The following is a 9,306-nucleotide window of genomic DNA, read 5'->3' on the forward strand; positions in this document are numbered from 1 at the left end:
TCTTTTATTATTTTTTTATTATTATTTTTTACATTTTGGAGCATATGATTTTTGTCTTTTTAAATTTGGATTTTTAATTTTTTTGTCATCCATAATCTCATAAAACTTGATATGAATGTATCTGTAGTTGGAACAGTCATCTTAACTGCCATTTGCTGAACAGGGGGAAGCTTTACAGCTTCAGAACTCTGTAACGTTTCTTTGAGTATCATTCAGAGTCACAGCAGGATAAGTTTGTCCCCTCTACGGATTTTCCATCAGCAAACTTTCACCCACAAGCAGAAGATACTCTGGCATAGGAGGGCTGTGAGCACAGTTGCCATCTGCTCTTGCTGTCCAAGCAGCTCCAGCTCTGGTGCCTCTTTCATCAGAACTCTGTGCAAGCTCAGACAGAAAACACTCAGAAACTATCTTCTTTATCCAGAAGGTCTCTCACTATTGCTTATCCTCCTGGAGAAGATGATGAGCCACTCCTTTGTGTCAAAGGAAGCAAAAACACTGTGCAGAGCTTGTAACACACCGTGGAATGGTGGGATATAATGTACCTTAGAATGATGAAGAGGATTTGGGAAAAATATTAAAAGCTTGCTTTGAGGTTCCATAGGCCACTAAGTGCAATACTTGCTCCCCACACTGGTTGTAGAAATGTGTGAGAAAGCATTAGACTTGAAAGAGTTGAAGAGAGCGCTGAGGTTGCCTCCAGTACTGGAGTCCTACAGTGAAGACTTATACCTCCACAGCAGTAACTAAGTATGTGTAGCACCTATTGGTGTAAGGTTGTGTAGGCATGACTCCTTATGGAGGCAATGAAATGACTTTTTGAATATGTCAATCAAGTTTGGAAGCATGATTCCTGTACTCATGCATTTCGTCTCTATTTGAGAGGTCTCCATAAGAACATCCTGTTTGATGTGGTGAATTTTGTATGTTGGGAGGAGTTTTTCCAAGTAGTTTGAAGTGATCTGGTCATTGCAGTGGGAGGACAGCGATCACCATGGGGAGCAATTCACAACCCTGCTGGAAGTCATTGCTTGCATCAAGGATAAACCGAGATTCTGTAAAGCAGAGCAAGCTGCTCGACAGGAGACTGACCTCAGTCGGGGTAAGGAGGAAGTTTGAGACTAAAGGGATGGGAGAAAGAGCACCTTCAATTATTTGATGATGTGTTGTCTGTATGCGTGTGATGTGAAGCTTTAGCTTTTTGCGGCTTTTTTTTTTTTTTTTTTAAATCACTGGAGACCAACTGTGCAATCCTGCATAGTTATACCAAGATGCTATACATTTTCTTCTCTTTATTTTTTAGCATGTTAAAAAAAATCAGCCTTGCATCACCATCAGCTGTACTATACATACAAGATGTGGTATCCATACAAAAAATACCCTAAGGAAACAATCCTCAAAATTAATGTATTGTCAAACTAGTGCCTAGAAAACTATTAAATCAATCTTAAAATTCAGTTATCTAAGAAAAGTCCTAAATGATTTCCATATCTAAAAATGGAACAGTATAATACTTAGCTGTTACATGTACTACAGGGTTTTTTTTTTTAGATATGCAGGAATTTTGACCGAACCTACTAAAGGTGTGAAAAGGTAAATGGTTTTGTGAGTAGGTTTAGAAAAAAAGAAAATACTGGAAGTGTGGGCCTGATTATGTGGGAGAAATCTGGGAAATGTCTAAGAAAATGCAGCAGTTGTAGAATCACTTTCCTGAGTGGTGGAGGGAAATAACTTTACAGTTTTACCTGGCTGTGTAGGGTCGATGTGGTGTAGACGAAAAAAATCCATTTTACTTATCCACAGTTTTCATGTCCCTGCTAGCTTTCTCAAGGAAATTAAAGAGTCTGAGAATAGACATTAAAGTAAGTTTTATCTTTAGGAAGTACCGGATCTAGACTGAAGAGAACTAACTTTCATCTGGGTAACAATGGATATTTCCCCCTCTGATTAGCTCACAGCACTACCATTTCCTTTTAAGCTATGACAGACTTTGCCCAGCTATTGTGACTATTCAAATTTTGTCTCCAGAGTAGGTCAGTGAAATCTCCTGTTCTGGTATCTGTACCGTAAGAATGGTTCCTTTTTTCCAATAATTATCTGGAGCTTTCTACTCTTATTTTGATTTTTCTTTCATGAAGCTACATTTATTATATCCAGCAATGGCTAAAACAAGCATTCTGAAGGTGACTTGTGTGTCTAAATAACCAGTCATCAGATCCCTATATCTTTTAGGTCTGGAAATTACATTGTACACCCTTAAGAAACTGCTTCTAAACAACAACAGCAAAAAGGAAAACAAAGCCCCAAACCTTTCTTTAGTGATGTGCTCAGTATGAATACGTGTATGATAGTTCTTCAAGAAGAGCTATGATAGTTCTTGGAGAACATACAATACTTCATACGTTACTTTAATATTTTAATATTTACAGTTCCAAGCCAGAGAAAAGAGAACAGAAAGCACATCAACTGTTCTGTTGATTAAAACCCATCAAACTAGTGGAGATCTTCCCAAGGTTAAAACTCAGTTACAGATTTATGTGCTCTCAAGTTTACAGGTACTTGATTGAATAAAGGGTGCTTATCTGGACCTGTAAGTTGAAAATGGAAAAAAGCTTGATGACCTTGGACAGGCCATGAAAGGCTTCAGCTGAAATCTGAGTAACAATTTTTATTGAATTTTTTATTTTATGAGGTTCAATCTACAGAAAAAATGTTGAGCTATTTACAGATCCTATTTTTCCTTTTTTCATAATGCAAGAATTGAAAATATCATGAGGATTACTGAGGCAGTGCCCAAATTATATTTTATTTTCTAAGTGGATAAAGTACAGAGAGCTTTGTTTCTTCATTTTCCTGTATGTCATGCAAAAATTAATCATATTTTTACAAGATCGTTTGTATTTTCTTTTGTTTAAATGTCCCAAATTCGAACGTGGACTCAGATACAGAGCAGCAATATTCCAAAATCAGCATGAAAGAAAAGCGATAGTTAATTATCTGTTCTGTTTCCAAAAGCTTGCAAGAAACAGAAGTTTTTCTTTTTAGGATATCATAGTTTTAGAAAGCAAGAAGAAGCTGGAAAACAGCCATACACATGACATAATTCCCTCAAAGACTGGAGGGTGTCCAGATAGGAACATCAAGAGGCTTTTAGTGCTGTTAAATTAGAATCAATTTCCCTTGTGGGAGGGGGCTAATTTGCAGACAGAAAAGAAATACAAGCTGCAGTACAGATTATACCTACTAGGTATGGCACAGTTGATTTACTGAATTTCTCCATTTCCAACCCTTCTCAAGATACTACTGCTATGAAATAAAAACAAATAAATCTTTAATTAAACAAATCCACTGCAACGCATATTTTTGCATTTGATTCCCCCCCCAACAGTTAAGTTAGGCAATATAATAAAAATGGTGATAATCATAATAAGCTTCTTGCACATATATAAAATAATTAACTGAATATGGATTCAGCAAGACATCTTCTCAGGACTGAGGAGAAGGATCTTTCAGGAAAGACTTCAAGTGGAATGAGAATACAATATGTCTTTTCATTGCAGAGTATGAAGGATAAAAGGTTCGTAAGGTGCTAGCAAATTAGCCATGAGAATTTCAGTTATCGTGCCTGCTAGCTAAAACCTGAGCAGAGTGATAAAGTTAAGATATACTGGTGTGAACATTTAGATCTAGATCTCCATGTCTGAAGCTTAGTAAACAGGTACTCATAGAGTGAACTGCTAATGGTGCATATTAAACCATATAATGGCTATGAATGGAACAAACCAGATAATTGCAATGTGCACTGAAAAGTTTCCAGCTCCTTGTGTTCTGTATTAAATTCTTTCTTCTCCTCTTCCCAAACCTCTAACATCTTTCAAAATTGCAAGAAAGAAATGTGAAAAATAGGTCACCAATTATAGTGATTTCCCCTGTTTTTATTCCAGTAAATTATTTAATTGAGGATGAGGGCTTCTATGTTGATAAATTTTTGTACAAATTTGTAGGGTTTCAGTTAACATTCTGTCACCTTAATTCCTTGATATAATTCATTTAAAGTGCAAAACCAGATGTTACCTTCTCCAACATGGGACCATGTATTGCCCCAAAATGCAGTTTAACTATGGTGCCTTATGTCACTTTCATCAACATGACTAATAAAGATTCTGGATACTAAATGATACGTACACTTCTTTAAAACTGTTGCCTTAAAATTATGCTTTTAACCACTCGTGCAAATCTATCTGCCTTCAGCATGTTTTTATGAGTAAAAATGAAGATTTAAATGGGAGACAACAAGATTTTGTAAGAGTACCTGCAGATGCAGGGCAATATGGCATCCGGTATTTGGCAGATGTGAATGGTTAGTAAAAAGGATATCTACCCAGATTATTACCAAAGTCTAGTACTCTGTAAAACTTACTTCTGTGTTACTATCAACCTGATTTCTTCTGTTATTTAGATTCAGGAATTGAGTAGGTTACTAGTGATCAGTGAAAGAAATAATCAAATGTTTTAAAGCTAAAAAGACATAGCATAAACCTTTACCCCATGACCCATTGCATTCAGTTACAGGAAAGGCCAGTGTTAGGCTGGGACATGTCCTCATTACAGAAATAACCTCTAGGCCCACTTACCATTCGGTAGGCATCCCTCCATGTCAGGGCATGCAAATAAGCTATACAAGTGTGTTTTGGTCACACAGTGAAACAACTCAAGAAATGTTTGTCAGCCACGTTTCAGAGGCACCTAGCCATGTAGATTTGCACATGCGTGTCCTTGTATGGCAGACTGCATGGCCTAGTCATGTGGTGAAGGACAAGGTCAGCCCATGCGAGTGATCAAGGAAGCCGGTGCACTCAGTCTTGACTTATTACAAGTTCAACCTAAATACCACATGTAACGAGAATTCTCCACATCCCTAGAGAAGTTCTTCCACTGTTTCTCTGCATTCAGTGTGGGTTGGGTTTTTTTTCTTCTTTATGAGTTTTCTCAGCATTCATCTTCTACCAGGTCTCACGTCAAAACTGGACTCTCGCTCACACCTGTAGGGTAGTACCATATTTTGATTGTGAAATATGACAGAAGCATGTTTTAAAGAGTTGCCTGAAGGAGGGGAAGTAGAAAGCAATATGAAAAGTAAATGAAAATCCTTGCTCACATCAGCTGTTTATAAAGATTTAAATCTGACTTTCTCATTTTACAAACAGTGAGAATGCTGCGTCTGTAAAAAAATGCCAATCACCCCAGTCTCTAAATAAAATTATTATCTGTTGAGATAAAAGAAGTTTTGTTTTAAAATCAAAAAGCCATCACACATTGTCCCTGATGTGTTACAAAACCAAGTTCCCTAATTACAGAGCAGAAAGTTATGTTCTCAAAGGTGGTTTGTTTTGGGGTTTGGTTTGGTTTTGGGTTTTTTTTAGTCAAAACTGGAGTGATGAGAAGATGACCCTGGCACCCTTCAAACAAGGCTTTTAAATAGAACGAGATGAGTTTGTGCAAACAGGATCTGTTCTTCAAAACTCACTTCTCAAAACCCGGTAGATATTGAAATGAGCAGGTTGACAATATGTAGTCTATGGAGTAGTTTCTGACATTTTTTTTCTAGAAGTAATAGCTGGGAAATTTGTCTCTATTGCAGAACCCATCCTCGGGAAAGCCAAAATTATCTGAGACGGGATACATAACGTTTAATGCTAGAAATGAACTCCATTCAGTTGGAAAACGCCTATCAGCACTGTATTTTGTTGCATACTGTAATTACAAAGTTAATTTTGCAAATCTCATAAGCTGAGCACTTTGAAGACTCATTTGAATTCTTTAAATGCTGGGCCTAATAACATTGCAGGTATTTTCAACAACTTTATTGAACTCAAGAAAATTATTCTGAAGACTTTTAAAAAGAAAAAAAACCACCCACATTTAAAAACCTATTTCTACTCTTCTGCCATTAAAAAGAGTAAATCCAGGGGTAAAAATAAGAAAATTTTGAAGGAAACCAATTCTATTTAAAATTGACGTTACATTAATGGATCTTATAATTCCTTTTATCTGCCTTTTGTTTTACGCAACACAAAATAGTTTAGAAATGTGTGTTGTTTTGATTCTTAGCCCTCAACAGAACTGAGAAATGTTGCTGAAAGGTCTTGGAAGCAAGCAAGGTGGTTTATCTTCAGCCTTTGGAAAGGAAAGGATGCTAAAGGCAAGTAATGCAGCCAGAGGAGATTAGGGTGTCAGGTTTAGCATTGACCATCTGCGTTCTGATGCCAAAGTTACTGAGAAGGAAGCTGCAATAACTGAAAATGGGTGACAAGACCTTGGACAAAGCCTGCATCTATGCACAAAAAGATGCTTTATTTTAGTTGCTCTTCAGAGTCTTCAAGAGTTAGGTGACATATATGAGGACAGAGAGGTGTCCAGGTTAAGAAATAAACAAACCTGAACATAATCTTTAAGTCTATGCTAAAAATATCTTTTTATGGACAGAGATTGTCAAGTACAGACTGAAAGATCAGTATTTATGTTGGTATCACCCCTATTATAATCAGCAGAATTAAAAATGAACTTTTAAAAGCCATCATTCTAAGTGACATGAAATTATTACTAAATTGAAGTAATGACTTGAATAATGTAGGTCTGCATGCATTTTCACTAGAATTCCACTGCTAAAAGCTGTAACATTTTTTGATTGATCATGTCTTGCCTTGTAGTATATAAGATGGAATTTTGGATCTGTGGAGGAGCTTAGTAGCTCAAGTGTATTTACATCAGAAGCAGAATTTATGAGGATACTTGAAATGCCATGTAAAGGATGCTACAGAGGAGCTTTGAAGGTTTCCTTCAGCCTTCCGGATGCAAGAGTGGCCCAAAAAACTAGCTATTGAAGTGCTTCTAAGCTGCACACAAATCAAAGCTGCAGATTTCATCTTCAGATGGAACTGTCTAGATCTGATCAGAGACATTCCAGGAAAATATAGTCGGGAAAGCATTGATTTCTTTTATGCTGGTTTTCACTAATCATCAGGAGACTTTAAAAGAAGGGTATGGGTAAGAAGGGGGAGCTATTGAAGTAGTCACTTGCAACAAGACTGGGTTGCAAACTCAAGAGCAAGAACCTGCTTTCAGACCAAGCAGAGCAGGTTACTGGGTTTGCATTACTCATATAGGTACAGAAATCCCAAGACTATAGGTCCACTTTTTCTGTTTCAGTGATTGTTTCTTTATGCAAACAGATCCTGTTAAGGAGCGTGAGAGTAAGACAGCGGCTGTGTAGTTGGCTGTACCTGTTGTGTAGTTTGAGGGAATAATATCTGGATTAAATAAGAAAGCTTTTCTCAAGCAAATGTTATGACTTCTGAGCAACTAAGAATCTTTTCCAGAGAGAGTTTTAAGAGAATCTGTTATTTTTTTCCCTCTAATGAACTGTGAAGCTAAATTTCGAAGTGGTTTCTTTTGCTTTTTGAGAAGCATGATTTTTTTTTTAATGTTTTTTAATGTTTGTTTTTTTTAAGGTTCTAACCTTTCAGCACATTGGACCATTATGGCAGTCCAGCCTACACCATGGGGTAAGCTTTACATCTCAAAATTCCTGTTCCTTCCCTTCCCACCAAAGGGTTCACAGCTTCTGGGATTTACATGCTGTTGCGGGAATTAAGAATGAAAGGAGGACAAAGGCTTTCAGACTGTATGATGGTACCAATATTCATGTGGTTATAAATCAAGGAGGTCTACCAATCCTTAAGTAATGGTTTCTGAGATAGTAATCTCTTCTGTAAATTTATATATCTATATTGTACATAAAATTTAATGTCCTTGATGAGGGACCTTGGTTTGTCCAGACCTCACTCAGAGCCAAGACAACAGGCAGAGGTTGTCTTTGTCTGTGGTCATGCAGAGAAATATTGTGTGATATGGGCAAAATAGCACAACCACTTGCAACTCAGCTGAAGAGAGCCTCTAAACCTACTGTTCTGCACAGTTTGAGTAGCAGAACTAAATAAAACAAAGCCATTTGAGAAATTGTTTTCCTAAACTGTGAAGGTGGGTATTCTGTAATGATATTAGGGGAAGGCCACTGCTAAATTTTTCTGCTAACTGTACCTATGATACGCAGCTCTAGAACAACCGTATGTCAAAGATGGGTTTTAACTAAACAGGTATTTAAATAAATACTGGAAGCTGTTTCTTATGTATGCTTATAGAGCAGCTTTTTACCACTTCCTCTCAACTCTGTTGTTGTTGTTGTTGTTTGTTTTTGTTTTGTTTGGTTCCCCCTCTCCCGCCCAAATCCTACTTTATTCTCTCTTTCATGAATGGTGCTACAGCATGTGTGAATCCTGAAGTATGCTTTTTTACTGGATTTTATTTTTGGCTGACAAAGGGACATATCTCCTTTTTAAAAAAGAAAAAAAAAGACAAAAAATCCCCCCTGCTACTCTGGTTTACTAGATCAATTTTAATTTAAAGGTACCAAAAGGTGTTGCACTTCAAATTTCAAAGAAGGATAATTTTTAAATACTTTCAGCTCAGCATTCGTCTCTAAGAATTTAATTACGGATATTGTCAGGCCAAAACATTCCTTCCTGACAAAATCTTGCTTTAGTGTAAACCTAGTTTTCCTTCTCACAGTGAAGACAGACAGCATTGCATGTTGTCCCAAATGGAGACGAACATGTGACAAGCTGGGAAGTAAGTGGAAATAAAATCAATTTTTCCCTATTAGTGTCAAATTAAAAGCAAAGTAAGCTGTAGAAGATGCAATAGCAGAAGTGACAATTGAAACAAGTGTTCTGAACAAACAAACAAGACCAATAGAGAATCAATTCTAACTTTGTTAGGTAAAGGGACCTTTGTTGGTGGTGATGTTACAATGCACAAAATAGTATCTGTTCAAATTCCAAAGCAGCAGCCAAAGACTCTGTGTCAACAGGCAGGAATTTAAAGATATAAAAATCATGAAAATTAATGGGAACTTATTTTTACAGAAATTAAACTGTTAATACAGCCCAATATACATATCATTAAGATTCACAGTTTATGATATTATTTTAAAAAATTGCTGTCCTTTTCACCTTGATTTGAACTCTCTTACCTTGTCACAAATTCAAAGAAATATTTACATGAAAAAGAGATAGCATAGAAATTCCCCCCCCCCCTTCATTTTTCTCTTCCCTTTCACTTTCCTCATATTCTTTCCCCTTCTTGTAGTTCTCTTAATTCCCTTCATGTGCCTTGAGGGTATTAAACATCTCTTCCTCTTCCCCCACCCCCCCCCCCCCACCCCCGCCTCCTCTCTTCTGCCTCTCC

This window comes from Haliaeetus leucocephalus, unplaced genomic scaffold (genome assembly GCF_000737465.1).
Source record: "Haliaeetus leucocephalus isolate CR32 unplaced genomic scaffold, Haliaeetus_leucocephalus-4.0 Scaffold924, whole genome shotgun sequence".
NCBI classification, from domain to species: Eukaryota; Metazoa; Chordata; class Aves; order Accipitriformes; family Accipitridae; genus Haliaeetus; species Haliaeetus leucocephalus.